The sequence below is a fragment of the Varanus komodoensis genome, unplaced genomic scaffold (assembly GCF_004798865.1).
Source record: "Varanus komodoensis strain SLA01 unplaced genomic scaffold, ASM479886v1 scaffold33, whole genome shotgun sequence".
Lineage (NCBI taxonomy): Eukaryota > Metazoa > Chordata > Lepidosauria > Squamata > Varanidae > Varanus > Varanus komodoensis.
In genome coordinates, this window is record NW_025335817.1 from 1,478,015 (window position 1) to 1,499,164 (window position 21,150).

Consider the following 21,150-nt stretch of genomic DNA (forward strand, 5'->3'; position numbering starts at 1 on the left):
TGGTTGATACGGGACTAGCTGAGAGCTCTGTTCAGGCCTGATGCTTGAATAGGGAAGCTGGGCGAGACCACGAGGGTGCAACCTGCATACCTGTTAGTAGGGTTCTGCACAAAGGTGCGTCGAAGCCTCTGTGCCGCTCTGTTGGGGTACCCAGTTGCCCAAAGGGGTCTACCTCCTTTCAGGTGCATGCAGGTAGACTCGGGGACTCGGGTCCTGCCCCTCTAACAGAGTGTTGAGGACAGGAAAAGCCGCTCTTGAGGGTTCAATGAGCCCTTGTTCATTGTCTGACAGGGAGAGAGAAGGCAACACCAGCAGATTCTTTTATCTGGTAAAAGGACTCTATTTTAGGTGCACACTCAATACAGAGTGAGCCCGTCTCCTGTCAGGACCACCTGCCTCAGTTGTCATGCACAGCCTGTTTATAAATTCAGCTTTTTATAATGAGTAGGCTCACAAAAAACCATTGCAGGAAACATTTGTTACATTTTGTACATGGTTGTCTCGACTCACACCCCTTCCTTAGGGCATCTGGAGTTAAAACATCTGCTTCCAGGCTTATCTTTACAGATTCTGACCTTCTTGACAGAGGTTTATTTTATATTTTCGACCCTCTTGTATCAGTCTGATAGAACCCTAAGTAAATGACCTTTGTTTGATCATCAGGGAAATAGCTATTCTTCAAGAGGGTAGCTGGGAGCTCAGGACAGAAGATGCAAGACCAGTGGGGGCAGTCCAGTTCTTTGGACTTGTTTTACTCTTTACCCCTTTCTGAAAAAAATACCTGAATAACTTATAATTCCATGAAGGTTATCATCTTATGAGAGCCGCTGATTAGTTCTGATGTCTTTATTTAAGATGGCAATTAGGGATGTTTACACATTGCTGAAAGATGCCCCCTCCTCAGCCATAATTGCATACATGAAGAGGACTACATGCTTCCTGAAAATATCCACAAATTCCTGAACTTGCATCCATAAGTGGAAAAACATGCACTCGGAAAAATGTGTATATTTAAAATGCACCCTGTGGGAAAGGCGCACTCGTAAAAATTTGCATTTTGAGCTTGCCACGAATGCAACTTTGCAGAAGCATGACTTTTGTAAAATGCATGCTTTTCCTAACTGATGTGTATTCCACTTCCACGGAATGAATGAAAAAGAAGAAAAACTTCTTTTCTTCAAAGAAAAACTGTTGCAAAGGAGAATGGGAGTGAGCTGCATCAGGCATCAAAAGGAAGCTTGCAGTATTTTGGAGAGTTCAGCACAAGCGCCCCTCTTTCTCCCATTTTGCCTAATAAATGTGCAAAGGGGCATTTTAACTCAGCTGGAAAGTTTCATAAGCTCTTAAGGTGTTACTGCTTTAAGCAACTGGTGAAGCACAGTCCAAATAAGGGACTGTTACAGGGCGGCATTTTTAGGTTTCTGTAATGCTTGCGATAGGCGTGTGAGTTGGGCACTCGAGAATCGTCAAAGAAAGGGACAGCACTTTGCACAAAAATGGCGCGTGCTAATTTATGTGGGTAGACGCAGAATAATTTAATTAATTAAATTACTTGCACTTCAGACAAACACTGTGCGTTTTTCCATACTGCAGGAGGACGTGGCCGGGGGAGCCGTCTGGGGTGCTGGCCAGGCACTCCCCGGGGAAGGATAAAGCCAGCCCCTTTGCTCTTCCTTCTGATGCCTCTTTACCTTTAACATCCAGGCTTGGGCTGGACAACCCCAGGCAAGCGGGGGATGCCTTCAACATAGAGGACGGTCCTCCGGCAGCAGTTTGAAGCGTGCGGTGTCCTTGTTAAAAGAGGACACGTGGCCACCCTATGCGCCTCTGCCGCAAAACGCTTCCTGCATGTATTGACCTAACGAGTAGCAGCAGAGGTGGCTGGAGGGTGACTTCTTCTATGATGCATATGGACGTGGTGTTAATTTAGGAGGGTACACAGTCCTGGGCAATTCAGTGGGGCCCCCATATCTCTGCGGGGTTCACTCCCCTGCCTTTGGACTCCCAGCCACCCCCCACCCAGTGTCTTCTCATTGTTCCCAATTTTCATCGAGATCTGGTGTCTACTGCCTTGAAATGCACATACCCTGGAAGACTGATTTCCTCTCCCTAATGCAGCCTGCAAATTACTTTCTCCCTAAACGAATTACTGCCACACGCAGCTGTTCTGCTGAATTCCGGCAATGTTAATAAGCATTTCATTTTGTATTGCAATGATCGTTTATGATGGATAGTGCTCAAAATGAAAAGCCTCCCATACAGGATTTGTTTATTTGTTTAAATCTAGAAGGAATATTTGCTCAAATTTTTCTTTTCACGTTTGTAATTTCAGGAGGCAAGGTCTGTAGGTATGGAAAAGGACAAACAACAGATGCAAAGCATCTCTTTTTAGGAAATGAATGAATGATGAATGTATGTACAGGAGAGGTTGTAATTTTTTCATTAATTCTCACCACCCTGTACTTACGAATGAGCAAGACACTGGAACTCATTACTCATGGTCAGGAAAATTCCAAGGAGGTTGTTTCCATCAGACATGTAAGGCTGGAAGAATATAATTGTGTTTCTCCAATACTGTATGCAGGAATGTGCTGGCTAATTTCAGGCAGACCATAATTGCTTTTGCTGGATGATGCACTGCGATGATCGTTCTGGCACTCGGTGTTTTTATTAAATCTGTTGCCTGTGAGGGCACACAATTTTGCAGTGTGCCTTTTATTTCTTCACCCATCACGACTGCATGGCACTGTGAAATGAGGGAGGTACTGGGACAAACCCATGTCTCTCCCAGGGCATCTCTGTATTACAGAGTTATATTGGTTTTATCTGAGTACTTGTCATGGCTTCCCTTTAAGGATCCCGGGAACGCCAACTGGGTGAAGAGGACGTGAGCAGATGGTCAACGTTCTGGTTTGCAAACGTTCTCCAAACATCAGCTCACTTATCGCATCCTTAGTTTATGGACCGTTTTCCAGATGATTTGGTGCGACTTGACGAAGCCTCCTTTGCAGAGGGAAGCCGTCCTTGTGTGTGTTTTCGCTCTCTTGTTTACCCAGCTGCACGGGCCATTCTCGGCCTTCCTTCCCTTTGCTGTATGCAGCACCGCTCCTTTCGCCGTCTCGTCGGACCACCTGCTAATCAGCTTGCCTTGTTGGCAGGACGTTTTGCACCGAGCGGGATGAGGGGGCCCGTGAGGGCGTTAGCATCACCCTTTCCTGAACAAGCCTGTCTTAATTACCCTTCAGCCAACCGTGATGCTCTTTGCTTGTTCCCGTTGCCTCGGGTCACCATGGTAACCCCGAGTAGCAGTACATTGCATCACAAAAGCTGGCCCATTGACGAGGGCTGATCTAAAGGTCCTCGAAGCGTGTTACATTAGCCTCTCCCGGCCCGTCAAGAATTCCCCTGTTCTCTGGCACCTTCTAAATATATCCGTTAATTGTTCTTCCATTTCATTTGCTCCTCCTGGAAGTCTGTCCCATCTGGTGCTTGGCTTTTGGCAGCTTTCAAACACTCATGCTCTAATTTCCAAAACACTTGGAATGGGTTTCCTTCTATCTTTTTTCTTCCTGCTTTGGAAATGAACATTGCTGACGATCATTTGCCTGGAGAATGCAAGAGCAAATACATTAATCTTGCTCAACAGCATCTTTCATTTTCTCCCCTACTTGTGTGGGGAGTGTTTTCCTCTTAACCCTTTGGGACCAGGAACATTTTCAAGTTTCTGTGTTCTCCTGCTCTTGCAATCTTCTTTTTTTGGCCATCTCCTCCATTGTTACTTAGGGTGTTTGTAGCACCAGGTAAGCGAGCCTTCCCTACCCTCTTTCCCCAAGTGGGGTGGACTCCAGATGTTTGGGGATGAAAGGAGATCTAGTCCAAGGCATGGGAAATCGTCCAGGTTGGAGAAGGCTGCTATATACCTGGGAGAACAAGAGGCCATTCTTTTCTTTGAAAAGGAATGGGGTATTCAATTTCTGGCATCTCAAAGGATCCCAAATGGCAGGATTATGAAAGGCCTTTGTCTACAAGGCCATTATTGGTCAGAAGAAGTCCTGCTTAGCTAATTAGTCCTCCTTGTACATGGCAGGTCTTCACACCTACAGGGACACTAATTTGTGATCATCAGAACAAGGCAGAAAGAATATCCCAGGGAGAGGAGCAGCAGCAGCGCTGAATGAGACCGGCTCAGTTCGGGGACCCCAAATGGAGAGATTTAGATAGCCCAGGTAGAAGTTATTATTTTCCCGTAGTTCTGCATGGGACTCATTCTGTTTTTGGCCTCATCATCCCTTAAAAGCCTATCACTTCAGGGCCTTTCATGTTTGCGCTCTATAAAAATCAATATTCAAAATGACACTTTAATTTGAGAGGTTTTATATTTATTTGCAGGATGCAGTATTACATTCTGGCTTTACTTTCCAAACAGGGCCACTCTCCCGGGTGGTAATTCTATATTTCTTCCCCTTTGAGAAAAGGAAGGAAAACAGCATCGTGCATCCTTATTCGGCATGTTCCTGGTGGCCGAGAGTTTTTAATAACCACGCGCTTGGTTGCTGCTGTCGCTCTCCATTCAACAGTGACCGCCTCCTTTTCTACAAGACGTTGGGGCATTGGTGGGCGTGCCAGCTGCTGACCTCGGCAGCCTTCTTGCTTCAGCCTTGACCTTGGTTTGGAACGAGAGCAGCTCCTTGGAGCGGCAACTCTTGGCCCGTTGGCACCAAGAAGTAGCCTCGCTTGAAGGGACGAGTCAAGCGCTTGGGGGGAGGCGGCCGTTCTCTTGGGTGCATGCAAGATCCCGGGCTTCATTTGGAGCAGCTCTGCTTAACTCAAGGCGGGAGGTGACTCTTCCCACTCTGAGACCCTGGAGGGCTGTTACCAGAGCCGGAGCACCGCATGTTCCATAGCACCACAGGCACTATGGAGACTGCAGCTCCATAGCGCTCCCTGCCTTGCATGGAGAAAAGCCCAGAATTTCCACTGAAAAGGATCAAGGGAGAAAGTGGGAAGGACCTTTGGCCTTGAGGCCCTTAAAAGCTGCTGATAGTCAGAGTGGACAGTCCTGAGCTAGATGGAGGTCTGCTCTGACCTGCAAGAACGCAGCTTATTTGGCCAGGTGTGTGCAAACCTGGGCACCTGCCAGTGGGCCACGACCCTTCTCCAATAGTCATATAGGACTGGCGTTCCAAGGTCACCTGATTTCCCTGGATGGGGGCCATTCTGGGATGCGATGGTGCCCACAGTCTCTTCCTTTGGGCAATTAGAATGGAGTCTGGACTCAAGGGCAGCCCTGGACAACCAATTCATTTCCTATTGCTGTAAAATAATGGCCTGCCACAGTGTGGGCACTTGGGAACGGAAAGGGGTTCTTCGTGAGAACGGCCATGGAATTGCTGCTCAAAACACACTGAGTTCAATAACATTGCTCTTGTTATTTGTAATTTTTGCTCTGCCTTCCTTTTCCTTGCAATTGTGGCCTTCCTGATCTAAGGCATTCTGTTTTCTTGGTCTCTCTGTTTCCCAGTTAAGGAGGAGATAATGGGGAAGATTTCCTGTGCTGGTCACGTCTTTGACATAGTAAAAGAGTCTTCACCTATGCAAGAATTTAAAACCAGAGTGTCTTAAGCTGCAGCAATCAGTTTTGGTCTTTCGCTCTACCCAAATCACAGTTGTTCGGCATAGAGCACCCTCCCTTTGGAAGTGGAAGGAGAAAGCCATTAAAAACATTCACAGCTTATTCGTGGAATATTTTGTTGGCTTGTGTCTGGATGTTTTTGTTCATATTGGTTTAACGGTTGGCATTTTACAATGTCTTCACTCTCTATTTAAAAGCTATTTCTGTCTGAACACCAAGGAGTAGGGAACGTCCTTAAACAATTAATGCAAAGCATCCCCACTACCTTTTTTCTCATTTTCCTCCAGTTTTTATAGTTTGTACCACCCATGCATCCCCTCCTGTCTACATCTGATTGAATTAGTGCATTTGTTTAATATTTATGGTGTGGTGCATTGAAAATGAGTGCAGATGACTCCAAGCCACACTTCTGGGTCTTAAAATATTTTCAGGGTCAGGAGCATCAGGGTGCCAAGTTTATTACATGTAGGATGGTGCTTATTGTTCTCTCATCAGCAGCAACATGAAAGCATGTCTCAGAATACATTTTGGTCCTGATGAAGGCGACGCAATTAGGCATAATTTCTGCCGTTGTCTACGGCTGCGGCAGCCATTCGGGAGCGCTTCGATCCACTCCCTCTTCGATGAATTGAGTGCACGGAGGTGGCTTCCGCTGTCTGCTTTTCGACAATAAATCAGTGGTGACGTCGATTAGTAGCATGATTGTCTTTAAATAGGCGCTTGCAAAATCATTAGGAAGACAGATGCGTTTTCCTGTTATGATTCTATTTTTAATTGAGAGGACAATAAGTTGCATGAAGTTAACAAAGCAATCCTAGATGCTTTTGTGGGCCTACACAGTTGTTTGAGTGCAGAGAAGGAGGCCAAGAGAGAAGAGGAGCAGAAGATTCTGGGGCTCATCCTGCAGATCACTTGGGCTTTCCAGGCTGTTACGTTATTTATTTACATATCCCACTTCTATTCTGCAGTAAAATTAGTTCCAAGGACCATCTAAGCAGAAAGACTCTCTTTTCAGTGTAGAGGTTCAGGATGTTTACCAAACATGTGGCAGGAACACCCCAAAAGCACAAAGAGTCTCCTGCTTCAGACCAATTCTTCATCCAGGGGAGCACCTTGTTTTCCACAACTGCCAAACAGATGCTCCTGGGAATTCCACAAGAGGGGCATGAAACGATCAGCTCTGTGCTTCTATCCAAGCCCATCCAAGCATTGACTTCCAGCCCTAGGCATGCAGTTGAATGTTTATGTAGCAAAAAGCAATGGTTTGACCCTGTAAACCCTGGAGGGTTTGGGATTAATATCTGAAGGATGATCTCCAACATGCAAGATTATCAGCAATGGTCCCCTCTCTGGTCCCCCTATTAGTGCAAATTAGGCAGTGGTCTTTATGGGTTTTGGGTGCTTACGGAAAGCAAACTTGTTCCTAAATACTTTCTCATAGCTGAGAAGTTCTCTTCAGAACCAAATAGTAGCAGTGTACATTTTTTTGTTTGGGGTTTTTTGACTGTACGCTCTGGCATGTGGCTTAGGAGTGTCTTGGGAAAGTGATAGATATTGGCAAAGAAGAAACAGATGTGGGGGTGGGGGAGTGGTTACCAGGGTCTTTTCTGCAGTTATTCCCTGGCTATGGAGCTGTTCTGCCCCTCACCAGGAGAGCTCTTTCCATCCGTCCTTTAAGCAAAGTCTCTCTTACTTACCCAAGTGTTTGGGCTTTAATGGGTTGTCTTGCCAGGAGTGGGGTGAATTTCCCTGTCACGGACGGCTTGGCTTGGCCTGGCCTGGCCTGGCCTACAGGTGGTGAAACATTGGTGATTATGTCATCCAATTTGGGTGGCAGGAATTTATCAAGATGGTACCAGGGCATTCTGTTATGGTCAGTCCTCACCTGGAATCCTACATCCAGGTTGTAGCACTGCAGTTGAAGAATGATTTTGTCGAAGCAAATGAGTGCAGAGGAATACAGCAAAGAGGGCAACATCCCTTGAAGCCAGATCCTAGAAGGAGGTGGGTATGTTTATGCTGGAGAAGAGGGAGATGTTCCTCCACCTTTACATTTATTTTCAGATCTATTACACAGGTGATGGCGCTTGGCTTGGTGAGAGCTTTTCTGTTGTGGAAGGTAGGACCTGAATCAAAGGGTTCAGGAGAGGCGATCTAGGCTAAATGTCATTCTAAGCTTTAGGATAAGCTGTCTGATGACGGAATAGAAGGTGATGGATTATCTTTTGCTTGAGATTTATAGACAGAGGCTGCTTGGATATCTAAACAGCAGATATCTAAACTGCTAATTCCATAGCAGTGGAGGCACGTACCGCTGAGTCCACTGGGGCTTGCGTCTGGGTAGGAACACCAGAATGTAGGAAGCGTCCTGCTGGATCAGAGCCAAGGACCATCCAGCCCAGCCCCCCATACACACGATGGCAAACCAGCTGCCCAGGATCCCTCCAGCAGGAGGGGTGCAAGACCCCCTCCTGCCCCGCTCCTCAGCCACGGGTGCGTGCAGGCAGGCCAGGCCGCCTCTGGTGGAGGAGGAAGCCATGGCCAGCAAAGCTAGTAGCCACGGACAGCCTCCTCCGCCAAGAATCCGTCCCGTCCCCTGTTAAAGCCATCCAGATTGGCGGCATCACCGCTTTCCATGGTGGTGTCTTCCATGCTTCAACTATACGTTGTGTGGAGAAGAACCTCCTGTCCTGAACCTCCCACAACTGGTTTCATGGGATGTCTCCAGGTTCAGATGTTATGGGAAAAGGTGAAAATTGTCTTCACTTTCTCCGCAACATGCATAATTTTAAACACCTCCACCGTGTCTCCCCTTACTCAACCCTTTTGTAAACTAAACAAATCCAGTTGTCGTAACCATTATTCTGTCCACCACCCCCTCAAGATCCCTTTCTGAGCATCACTGCTGGCTCACATCCCATCAGCTCATATTTTTTCCTCGCATGCATCATGGTTTTGCAAGGCTTGGACTAGATAACCCTCGAGTCCCTTCCAACTTAGGATGGTTCGTCGTGTAAAGGAGTGCTGTTAAGCTTCCTCGGAAGCGACGGATGGCCCAAAAGCAGCATGCAGTTCCGGAAGAGATACTCACAAGTGTTTTTGTCCGGGTGATGCTGAGTCTTGGAAAATGTGATGCATCTGATTACTCCCGAGTGTCTCCCAAAGGACGGATGCCGTGGGCTGGCAAGGGGCTCCCTCGCAAAGACAATGTGCAGAATTGGAGGATGATCTCAGGGCCGTGTTTTCAGGCATCTCTTGGCACATGGCTCCATACTGAGTGCTTGGGGGATTAATTAGGCATGTGTTGTGCTCAGGGCTCACTTGGTGCTCCCTCTTTCCGACAGTTGGGGAATATCTGGACAAATGTTATGGAAAAAAACCCTGTCTCTTGACTGTGAAGATATTGATGGCAATGGCAGTTCAGTGGAAACAAAAACGACAGAGGAGCTTGGCGTGTTTGGATAGATGAATGTTGAATCCTGGTAGCATGTGATGGTTTTGCTTGATGGAGGGGAAAAGCCCTTCATCTCCATCTTTTAATTTTTTAAAATGAAGCATAGCATTTTTTACCTGTGATCTTATTTGGATCAACTACTGAGAGCTAAATGCTCCTATCACAAGCTGGAAAAGCTGCTTTTTGTTTTAAGTGTGGGATGGACATGACATGCCAGGCAAAGCAAAAATGAAAATTGAACGCAAAAACAAAAACACACGAACAAACTATTTTTGGCATTTCCCCCCATTAATTTTAGCATTGCAGAAGGCATTTGAAAGGTTTTTATTATTACATTTCGTGTCACCCTTTTCATATCAAAGAAAGGTGCAAATGATTCTCCTGTCTAAGAATTGGGAGATAGATCATAAAGGCCAATTTTCACCTTCCACTGGGGAAGCGGGGAGACAGGACAGGTAGAGAGAGAGAGACTGACAGACAGACAGACAGAAGCTGGAGGCTTTGCAGCAGTGGCAGATTTTCAAGAACAGTTTTGCAAAGCAAAGTTAATAGTTGTGAGGTCATTCAGCTTTTCATATTCTGTGGGTGGCCTTGCAGAGAGAATCTGTAGCTATAGAAATGTTCATTGGTAGGAGGTAAGAATGGCTTTCCAGAGCAGGTTGTCACAGTTTGGTGCCATAATTCTCGTGCAACCAGTTACTTACCGATGAGGTAATGATGTATTAGAGGAAGCTCAGGGTTTGGTAGGTACCTGTCTGTGTAAAAGCAGAACTTTTTTAATTTTTGGAAAATGCACACTTTTAAAAATACACATTTTAAGTGCATGTTTTGTTTTGTTTTGTTTTTTTGTTTTTTTTTTTTTTTTTTTGTTTTGTTTCAATAAACATTTTTCACACGTAATCATAAGCTTGGGAATATGAGAGAATTTCTGGAAAGTGTGCTCCTGTTTGCATTTGTGTTTGGGGCAAGAGGCAGCAGGTTTTAATGGTCTGTGAATCGAAACACAATCCTTAATCGAAACACCTAATAGCAAGGTGGAACATATGTAAAACATACATGTTTCATATGTGGCCAGGCAGTTTATCCCTGTAACCCAGCATTATCTATCTATTTTCTATTAGACTGGACATGCACATAGTGGGCATGTCATGAGCAGAGCCAGGGGTCAGACTAGATGGCCCGGGAGACCCCTTCTGACTCGCTCTGTTTCTATGATTCTATGTTTCTATTCTGATCAGCTGCAGCACTGCAGAGTTTGGGGCAAACATGCAGTTTGCAAAACATGCAGAGAATGTTGGCGATTAAGCAGTATAGAGATGTCATAAATGAAATGCGTGAGTTGTTTCCCATCCAAACCAGCCCTCCTCACCTACATAGAGCAAGCCATGTACCTAGGATCTTCCTAGAATGGATGCAATGGTGTTTTTTCAGAAATAAAAATCAGAGATGGAAGAAACACGTGTTGAAACGGCCCCTAGTATCAAGCCACTCATTTAAAGAGTAGAGATTCTTCAGGTTTCAACTTGAACTATTTTCATCCGCACTCGACTGAGATGGTAGTCTTAATAGTCTGGAGTTTGCCCCTGTATAAATCAAGAAAAGGGGCTCCCTAAAAACATGCTGGCTCAGCACTCTGAAATGCTGAAGGGAAGGCATATGAAAGAAGAAAAGACATTAGACTTGCCCTAATACACTTATGCAACCTCCAGATGAATAGCCGTATCAAATTAGGGGGCTCGCTGGCTGTCTGAGCCGGGCTGGAAGGAGGAACGCCGAGGCACGCTCGTGCGGCGGACCATCTTGAGCGATGGCGCCTGAGTAAACTGAGCCGTTGCTGACATTGGCGAAACAAACTCACTTGCTAAGGCCTGCCAAGTGATTAATAAATTGACAGGTAGTTCTCGCATTGTCTGGCTGAGGAAGCGTTGTTTGATTTCTCTAAGCAATCTGCTAAATTGTATGAATCAAACAAGTCCTGGACTGGCTGTTGCTGTTTCAGGGACCCCGGGTCATCTCAGCGGCCCGGTCCAGCCATGTACGATGCTTCCAAATTTAAGGATACTCTTGGTGAATCAAAACCACTTGGGTTCCAGATGGTTTTTTAAATTTTTTTGTTTATTTATTTTTGTATATCCTGCCTTTTTCCTGCAAAGGGCTCAAGGCAGCTGACATCATCTTCCCTCCTCCATCTTATCCCCACAAGAACAACCCTGTGAAGTCGGTTGGGCTGAACGTCTGTGACTGGCCCAAAGTCGCCTAGTTGGCTCCATGGCTGAGCGGGGACTCGAACCCGGATCGTCCGAGTCCCAGTCCCGTGCTCTTCACCACGACACCACCCTGGCTCTCCTAAACTGGCTCTCCACCATGATGTGTGGTTTCTTGACACACAGGTGCAGAATATAAGCAAGGGGGGAAATGCTCGCACTCTTCTTGTCCTTGGCTCCGTTGGTTACCCAGATAGGTCAGGGCGTGCTCCGTGGGGCTCCAAAATTGTTGGGTAATTGACGTGCCCAATCCCTGCCCTGCAAGCCACGAAGCACAAGCAAACTTTCCTGCAGTAGCTTTGATGGTGTCCCTCCCTCCTTGTTTCAGTGTCTGTCTATCCCTTGCAGGCAGATGGGGGCACGGAGCTACTTCAGTAGAGGAAATAAAGGCAACAGAATTGGCCGAAGTGGACTAGTTTGATAGTCTACTGCCATGTTTGTGCTTCTTGGATGCGCAAAAGCACAAGAAAATTTGGGTATTGATGGCTAGGTGGGAAAAGATTAGTGATGAGCATAAGAGCTTTCCCATAGAAAACATGTGTATATTTGCTACCCCTTTTAGAAACATGTTTCTGATTCTACTTCTCTCCTACTCCCTACTGATCTGTGTTTTAAGAATCTGGAGTCCCCTCGTCTTGGTATTTCGCACCAGAAAACCCTCCAGAAGCAGAACTGCTGTAATTAAGGATATGGCTTAAAGAAAAATCTGTTGACAGGTGACTTGGATCCCTTGCTTATGGTATGCAATTTAGACTAATTAGATTTCCTGGGAATGGAACGCATGGAAACTCTTTTGGGGGCAGCTGGGAGACAAGCGAGCAGGTGTGTTGACGTAAGTGTGTTGTGGTCCTTCTGCTATGGAAAGGTGTGCATTGAGTTCCCCTAACCAGGGATTGTCTGATAAAATATGCTCACATTAGCTGGGGGAAAGCTTTTCCTCTCTCCGTGATGAAGGTTTGCGAATTTTGGAGCAATTGTCCATCCTCGGAGATCCCAGAGAGATTAGTCTTGCTTTACTAATTGGGAATCATATTTTGGTAGACGTACAGATGTAAAAAGTGACTGCAGCGCTGACCTTTCTGTCTGCTTCTGTATGATTACGCAGCTCTCAGGAGAATCCGGGAGAGCCGATCTGCTTATCCAGTCCTTGGGTACCTGTCCTTGTCAGATGCTATTTCCTTAAGGTATTTGGGCACAGCCGTTGCAGAATCTTGATTTACACAAAGAGCTGTTATATCGAGGCCTCCATTTGTTCTCAAGGTAAACTGTCACAGCAGGGTGCTGTGGGCACCTGACAAGGGAATAGAATTCGCCGCTTCCCTCCATTTGGAAGGAAACTTTGTCACAGAAACCCAAGCAGATGAGCTGCAATTCATCCAGCCGTTTCCCAGATATTAATCCAGGCATTTCTTTTAATTGGACTTGATTGCTTTCTCCGCGGTTTCTGCCTTCTTTCAAAGGTGGTGTCCTTCCTCAAGAATGGAGATAGAACGTTTGCTTCGCAAAGGGAAAGGAAGATTTTATTTTGCTGCATGGCAAAACACCGCTTATATCCTGTGTATCTATTGCAGGTGGGGTTTTTATTTTTGGAAATTAGATACTTCTCTTTAGTTATGCATCCTAGGTGGTTTATATGGAAACAAAACAGTAAAAACACAACCAACAGCAACAACAAACATACAATAAAAGCTTAACCATGGCTGAAATGATTAAACTTTAAGGACCTGTGAGAATAAAAACATCTTGTTCTGGCACCGAAAGAATTGTTTGTTTGTTTGTTTGTTTAAAACTTTTCTAGACTGTCCCTTACCGAGGTCTCAGGGCGGTTTGACAATACAACAATGTAAATAAAACACAGGATCCTAAAACATTCCAACCATCAATAAAACACCAATTAAAACAATCAGATCTTAAAACATTGGGAAAATAAAATGGTTTTAGAATAGTGACGGCACCAGGTGAAGCTCTCTGCAGAGCGGATTCCACATCTGGGAATTACAAAGTTGGTGCCAGGCAAACTTCCCCGGGACATGGAGTTCCACTAGTCACACTGCCACTTCTTAAATCCTTCCTCTGTTGCTCTCCCTGCTTTCATCCTCTTTACCAAAGAAGTCTTAAAAGATGGACTTCTCAAACACCCACTTTAGGAAACGTGGGTTGCGGCCACCGAGTGGTGACGTTCGGGATGCAAGCGACCAGCAACATGGGGCCAGGGCCGCTGGGGAGCACCAAACCAGGCAGAGAGTCCGGGTGGCCTCCCCGGAGCCATGCCTCCTGCTCTGAAACTGCGGCTCTTGCACTCTGCAATCCGTCCTCTTCTCTTGAACGGTTTTCCATTGAAAAAATCTCACAGAAGCCTTGTTCTGTTTAGATGGCAGCATCTTAGGAGCATCACTTTTATAGCCATATAATTGTGGTAGGTGTTCTCCACCTCTTCATCTGTGTGGCAACCTGTCATAGCATATTTTTATTTCTTCCCAGGGGCTCTGTGTGCTTGTTGAAAACACGCTTTTGCATTCCGGCTTTCTGACATGGTTTTGGGGGTTGTGTTAATGTCACACAGAGTTGTCTGCTCAGAGATTGAGATGTTGACGTGGGTCGCTGTGACAAACGGCTGCTTGTTACGTGTGTGTCTCTCGGGAGCACCTGTTCTTCATTACCAAAGCAGACCACCTGTTCCACATTCTCATACAACCTGTTAACAAATTATGAAGCGATACTGATCTAATATATTATCAAGGAACCAATCAGTTACTCAGGATGAATCTTAATCTAAGGCAGCATCAAAAGCACACAAGAAGACGGCAGGCAGAATTAATCAGTGCGGTGCAGGCCCTTATGCCAACTGGGTTGCCGAAAGTCGCTTTGCAGATTCTTTCTTCTCAGAGAGCCTTGGGAAATGCAGCTTGCAAAGGAAGAGAGTCTGAAGTCCTTTAATGCATATTATTAGTACCTGCACCAGCCATGATGGTTAAGTATAACCTGTATGGTTAAGTATAACCTGGTTAAGTATAACCAGGAATATACCCTGATGGAACTTGGTGGTATGGCTACGTTCTGAGTGGCACACTCAGCAATGCCTACCTTTCATAGAATCATAAAATAGTAGAGTTGGAAGGGGCCAAGAAGGCCATCGTGTCCGACCCCCTGCAGGACACCAAGTCACACCATCCCACTCAGGTGGCTGCCCAAGTTCTTTCTGAATCTCCCCAGTGTGGGAGAGCCCCCCACCTCTCCAGGCAGCTGGTCCCACTGTCGTATTGCTCTGACCATGAGGAAGCTTTTCCTGATGTCCAGCCTGAATCAACTTGCATTGATTATTCTGTGTCCTGCACTCTGGCATCAGCAGGAAGAGAGCTTGGCCTTCCTCTTTGTGACAGCCTTTGGGGAACCTATAGAGGGATCTCAGTCTTCTCTTCTCAAGGCTGAACATGTCCAGTTCTCTCAGTCTCTCCTAGTAGGGCTGGGTCATTTGTGTTGCCCTCCTCTGGATCCTTTCTAATTTTCCTGCATCTTTCTTAAATTTGCCCTGAACTGGACACAGTATTCCAGGTGAGGTCTGACTAGTGAGGAGTATAGAGGAACTACTACTTCCCGTGATTTGGAAATAATACTTCTGTTAATGCATCCCAAGAGAGCATTTGCCCTTTTGGCGGCTGCATCACATTGATACTGGCCCTGTGCTTTTATTTATTAGAGGCACATCCTGGCTTTTTCTTTTTTCAAGCAGCTGGCATTCTTCTCTGCCCACTCTCAGTCAGCCCCACAACACCAACCCTGCGAAGTAGGCTGGGCTGAGAGTCTGTGACTGGCCCAAAGTCACCCTGTTGGCTTCCTGGCTGAGCAGGGACCAGAGTCTCGGTCGCCTGAATTCCGGTCCTGGGCTCTTAACTACTGCACTGGATCTCTCAGCTGGGCAACTGGTGGACCCCCAGATGTTGCTGGACTGAGAGTTGAACGGAGGAAGGGACCCTTTCTGGGCAGTGCGGGAAATAGCCAGCTGTCCAGCCTGTAAGAACTCGTAAGACCTGTAGCCGGATTTTCGGTGTGCAGGCTTCCTGTCCATGCAGCCATTCGCACCTGCTGCCTTCCTAGATCCTTTGTCCCAACCCTTTTCCGCTCTCCCCATACTCCCTTTTCTGCTTCCCGCCCTCTAAATGACACCCGGCCTTTTGGATCCGCTCTGCCAGCACCGTCTTCTACGGTCCTTTGGCCTGCAGTGGATTCCGCCCAGGAGTGGTCCTGAGGACTTTGGGATTCCTTCAGCCCACTGGCATCTCCTTGGGACCCGGATACCTAACGGCTTGGGACCTGGATACCTAAAGGAACACCTTCTTCCATATTTGGCCTCCCTCCCCCTGAAATCGGCAGCAGAGGCCCTCCTCCGGGAACCCTCTGTGAAAGGCATTAGGAGGCAAAGTACCCGGAGGAGGGCCTTCTCTGTGGTGGTGCCCTGTCTATGAAATGCGCTCCCCAGAGAGGTCCGCCTGGCGCCATCGTTATTTGTTTTTTGGCACCAGGCTAAGACCTTTTTATTTCAACGATACTTTAATAATTTTTAATATCAGTTTGTAGGCTTTAATCTGCAGCCAGGGTGGATCTGGATTTTATCTGTATTATGTTTTATTTTATTTATGTAAGCCGTCCCGAGGCTATGCGATGGGACGGCATACAAATGCTCTAAATAAATAAATCTCCTTCTGGTTTCTCAGTGGCCTCCTTTGATTTCAGTCCTGCACGCAAGCACTTCCTCTTTGCTCTTGGCAGCTTCCCCTAAGAGAGACCATTCTGCAGAGCTGATGTGATTTGGGCTGGACATGTTTTTCCAACGTGCTTTGGACCACAGAAATGTGGATCTGCAAATGGGAAGGGCTTCTGGCCGGGGAGAGGGTGGAGGAGAGAGAAGCCGTGCGCGTTGGGTTGGTCCATGCTCTGCGCTTCAAGCCTTGAGAGAGATAGGAAGAGAAGAGCGGACTTGTTGAATCCACTTTGATGCTAGTTAAATGTCTCTCTTAGTAGGATGAAAACAGCTGGTACTCTCAAGTCCGTGTAACAAAGTAGTCCTTCAAAGAAGGGAAAATGGATGCAAATTAAATACAACAGACAATCTGATGTATAATGTATGGAAATTATCTCTTGTACAAGGCATTGCAAGGAAACTGGTTTCTCCCTTAACTGAGCTATTAAGGTATAAAGCGGGAGAGCGCTGGATTTCGGAAGGCTAGCATGGGAATGGTTTTGGCTACTAATCAGCCGAAAGGCGTGAATGTGGGAGTGAAGTCAGTATATGGGTGGACCCGAGAAAAGCGTGGATGTTTCAGGGAGGGGCATTTGGGTAGGAATGCCTGCAATGGCATGAACTGGGAAAGGATGCTGACCTGTGGCAGGCCACCTTCGACAGGTAGCCCTGGCGGGCCTTCAGGAGCATCTCTGAGACTCTCTGGTCCTGGAATTTATGAAAGGGCAGGCAGGATAGATCCTCTGCTTTAGGTGAGAGCTCACAGGTTGAAATATCTGCTAGATTTTTACCCCGAAATTGAATTCATCCCAAATCAGTATAATCTTCTCCAGTCTGGTGCTCTCCAGAAGTCTCGACCATGCTGGTGGGGAATTACATGGCCTGAAATGCAACCAATCCGGAGAGCTTCCATAGGCAGCAGAATTTCAGCTCGGCCTTGGAGGCTGCCTCACTCACCCCATTCAGAAAGCAAAGCCATTTTCCTGGTCCATTATACAAATACTTCTGTGTGTCTGTTTCTCCTGCCCAGATTGCAATAAAAAGAGAGTCTCCTTTATTCGAGGTGTCTAAGGATACCTTGAGTCAACTTAAAGTAATGTTTCCCTTTGAGGGAAAGCTATCTGTGCAGGTGTTTGGAATGTAAAAGCTTTTTTCCCCTTGGAGGACATGCTTCCCGCTGCTGGAGCTGACCAAGTAATTCCATAACCCTAAAGCTGTCCTGCATATTCTTTGATTTAGCCATGGGGTTGTGCCTTCCAGAAAATGTATGGTGCCATCGCATTCCCTGAGATGAAGGGCGCTATCTTTATGATGTATCTACCCCTCTGCTGATTCTTAATCTTCCCTTTCTCCTGGGTGAGTCTCCTTTTACCATGGCAGGGCCCTACAACTCCGAACAGGAATGTGGTGGTGTGGAGGTGGGCAGCCAAGATATACCTTATCGGTGATGAGCGGCAAGATCCGATTAATGTTTCATGTGAAGGCTTACTTTCCTTCAGAACTGAACTTCTTGTCTCTTGCACTGGAGTTCCTTCTGAAGAGTTGCTGTACTGGCCCTCTCTTTCTCTCCCCCATCAGGATAAAGTTTCTAGTCCCTAAATTTCCATCTATTGCTATTTCAGCCTTTCCAAGTCCAGCTATGATCAGCTTTTCGCTGTCCCAGTTCCAGACCCCCTTCCCTCCTAGCTCACCACCTTTTTCTCTACCACTCCTCCTCCCTGTTCCTCAAAATCCTTTCCTCTCCTGACTTCTCTCCCCCATCAGTGTCAAGTAGTGACATGTGAATCGGCAGAACTGGAGCTCACCAAGTTCTCTGAATTCCATCTTGAGAGCCATTTTAATTCAAGCATTTCCATCAGATAACGAGCTTTTCCCCTTTTTTTGCCTTAAAATCTGTGCTCATTTTCATGCATATTTTTCTGCAAATCTCTTTATTGCTTGTGTGCATCTTGGAAATAAGCACATGTTTCTCCCAGCATATATTTGCCTGCATTTTTCAATGTGTAAGTACCCTCTGCATTTTCGTTTTTGTTTTTAGGTCTGCAAATTGCATTACAAGCCCAGAAATGCAGAGATGGCTTCTCTCTGTGTCCCTTCAGCTGCTTTCCTGTCCTGGTTTCTTAAGAACTTGCTGCTGCTGTTTCCTGTTACGCTAAGCAAAGATTTGTCTCAGCTCAGCATTGCAGAATGTCTCCTAGGTTAACCGAGCAGATGGAGCTGCAATGAGGATAAATGTGGGTTCAGGGAAGCATCTGTACTTCTCCGGAGACCCTGGGGGGAAGTAGGAGAATAACTATGTAATGAAGGAATGCAGCTGGGTCAAGAACCAGGGCATTGGGCAGAGATGGGCTCTGGACTTCAAAACACAAAATGGATCATTTGAGCCCAAGTAAAGATGGTGCTGGAGGGTACAACATGCTGGCGAAAGTGAAAATGAAAATGGAAGAGGCGTACAAGTTAACGTTCCGGTCAAGAAGGGGCAGAGAGTCTGGGGGGTACCGGAAGACTATTCCATGCTCCACAGCCACGATCAATTAGATCTCTCCCTCCAAGAGTGAGGAGAGAGGTTGGTCCTGAAGGGACCCACAAAAGATCCCAAGGCTGCAGAGTGCTGATGTCCATAGCCCGTGTCCCTCACCTGGCCTGTAATCTTAACCAGCCCAAGAAATTTGTTTGTTTATTTATATATGTACTTATATGCCATCTATAATTGCTAAGGCCTTCCTAGATGACTTACAATACATAAAGCATATTAAAGTAAAGCACATTAAAGCCAATTAAAACATAACAGATTGAAACATCTACCAAAGCAATATGAAAAGGGCCACAGCATTCAGGCTAAATGTTAGAAAAATCCCCAAAAGGCATGTCTTTGCCTGGTGCCAACAGGAAAATAAAGATGGCGCCAGGCGAATTTCCCTAGGGAGGGAGTGGATCCTTTGGGCATGGAACCATTTCCTTCTGTTGGTTTCAGTGGGATAGAACTGGTAAGAAGAAATGGAGTATTATTTGGGGGGGGGAGGGGGAAGGGGAGGGGGTAGAAACACCCCGGGTCCCTCACTTCTGTCTGACCCACGTGTGCCAGCTAGGGCTCTGGGGCTGCATCATCAGAGCTTTCTGAGAGATGAATTAGGACCAGCCCTAGACCTTCCTCAAAAAGGCTTGGAGCACCAACCTATTTCTGCCTAAAAGAGAATAGAGTGGGGAGCCTGTGTGCTTCTTTGGGGGCAGAACTCCATAACCCATCTGGCACGGCTGAAGCAGGACCTTCTCTGGTCCCCACCCACCGTGCCCTTGAGGAGCGCCCTCAGCTGAAGACGGTGGCATCCAGAGCCCCGCTCAGCTTTCAGCATCCTTGGCCTGAGGGGGCTGCCCAATTTTGCCTAATGGTAGGGCCGGCCTTGTACTGATCTCATTTTTCCGGCTGGTTGCATCCTGTGCTGAAGGCGCTCTCTCTCTGGAGAGAGAACTACACTTTAATATCGCTGCTGCCACCATCCATACTGCTTTTGCATTAAAATATGTGTCTCACCTTTCCTCAAGTGAAGGCATGTGCATGCATCGTAAAAGAGTAATATAAATATCAGCTATATCATGGAATTTGTATAAACGTGCCTGCTATATTAACTGAAAGAGACTCAAATACATGAAAGACCTGTGTACTGGACTGTGCTTTCCTGCTACAGCAGTCAGTTAATGATAGCTGTCCTTCTGCGCAGCAGTTTTCTCAGCACTCGCTTCGCATTTCTGACTCTGGGTTGTCAGAGACAAGGGGAAAGTACAGCGTGTCGTATGACTTGGCTGTGCATGTGTGAACTGGCTCTTTTTCGGAAGCTCTTGAAGTGGCAGGCAGGTGATCGTTTAACAGACGGAGCATCGAATATATTTATCAGTGAGAAGGTTTTAAGAGATTTGGTCATCGCAGGTAAGACAGGTCTTATAAGCCCCTGGAAATGAGATGTGAGTGAAACCAAGCAAGAAGGTAGAAACAGAGGAGGAGGAATTGCCAGAGGGAAATTGTGGGAGAGGGGAAGATATGTGTGCACACACACAGACAAGGCACGCTGCCAAGATCAATGGAAGGGGGATAGAAAGTTCTGTAAATCCTGCTGGTGGTATTATTGCGTCAGTGAAAGTAATGGGGGCTGTTTGGAGAAGATCAAACGGCTGCTGTTCAGTTGCATCTGCAATTAGAGAATGAAATGTACAATGCAAAGGAAAGCTAATTGGTAATCGGGGCATGCAACGAGTTCCATGAGGTTGAGAATATGAATAATTTTACTCGGGATGCAAATGAAACCCCACTCCCCATCCACCCCCTACACTCCTCAAATAGGGCGAAAACTCCAATTACGCACAATTGCAGTACCGAGATTGCTGCCTCGTTGCACGTGGAAACCACAGCGAAAGAGCTGAATTTTTATTACATTCTGGGCTGCATGCAGATCTGGAGAGCAGGGCCAGATAATAAGCCCAAGTGACAGTAGAAATAATAAGGGGATAAAGTGAGTGGAGGGAATGCTAAGCAGTTGCCAGGCTGGCACGGCTGTTGTCTGGGTCACTTAGCAACTGGCAAATCGTACGATCAAAGTTGAAAAATCAGATACTTAGGAGGAAAAAAGAAGCGGCAGGAATCGACTAGGAAGAACCTGTTTTTGTTTGTTTACCAGGGAGGCGCAGGTGGCTCCTGTTTTTGCGCTCCAAGTTGGCTCTGCCACACATTCTGTGCCACCTGGTTTTGGTCAGAGGATTTCTGATGTTCGCTTTGCAAACGGTACCTGGGCAGGTTGCTGCCGGTTTCCATTCATTTCCTCCACGCATACTTAGAGGTCAGCAAAGAGCAGGCCCACCTTCGTCAAAACCCCCTGTTGAATCAGGATGCACACCCCACATAATAAGTGCACACATGAACATCATTTTGACCATAGCCTTGACGTGAGTTTCCATAGGATAGCATAGTCAAGAGCCTCGTTTCCACGGTCTTGGATCAATGTGTGTTTGTGCTCCTCAACCTTTGCAACCAGTGAAGGGAAAACACTGAAGGTTTCCATTCCTGGTGTGC

The 21,150-nt window shown here is 46.5% G+C and overlaps 1 protein-coding gene across 4 annotated transcripts in view; it reads left to right on the forward strand.

Moving 5' to 3' along the window:
• Positions 1-21,150, forward strand: part of FAM189A1 (family with sequence similarity 189 member A1) — a 157,609-nt gene that overhangs the window by 77,259 nt on the left and 59,200 nt on the right. The window lies entirely within an intron of this gene.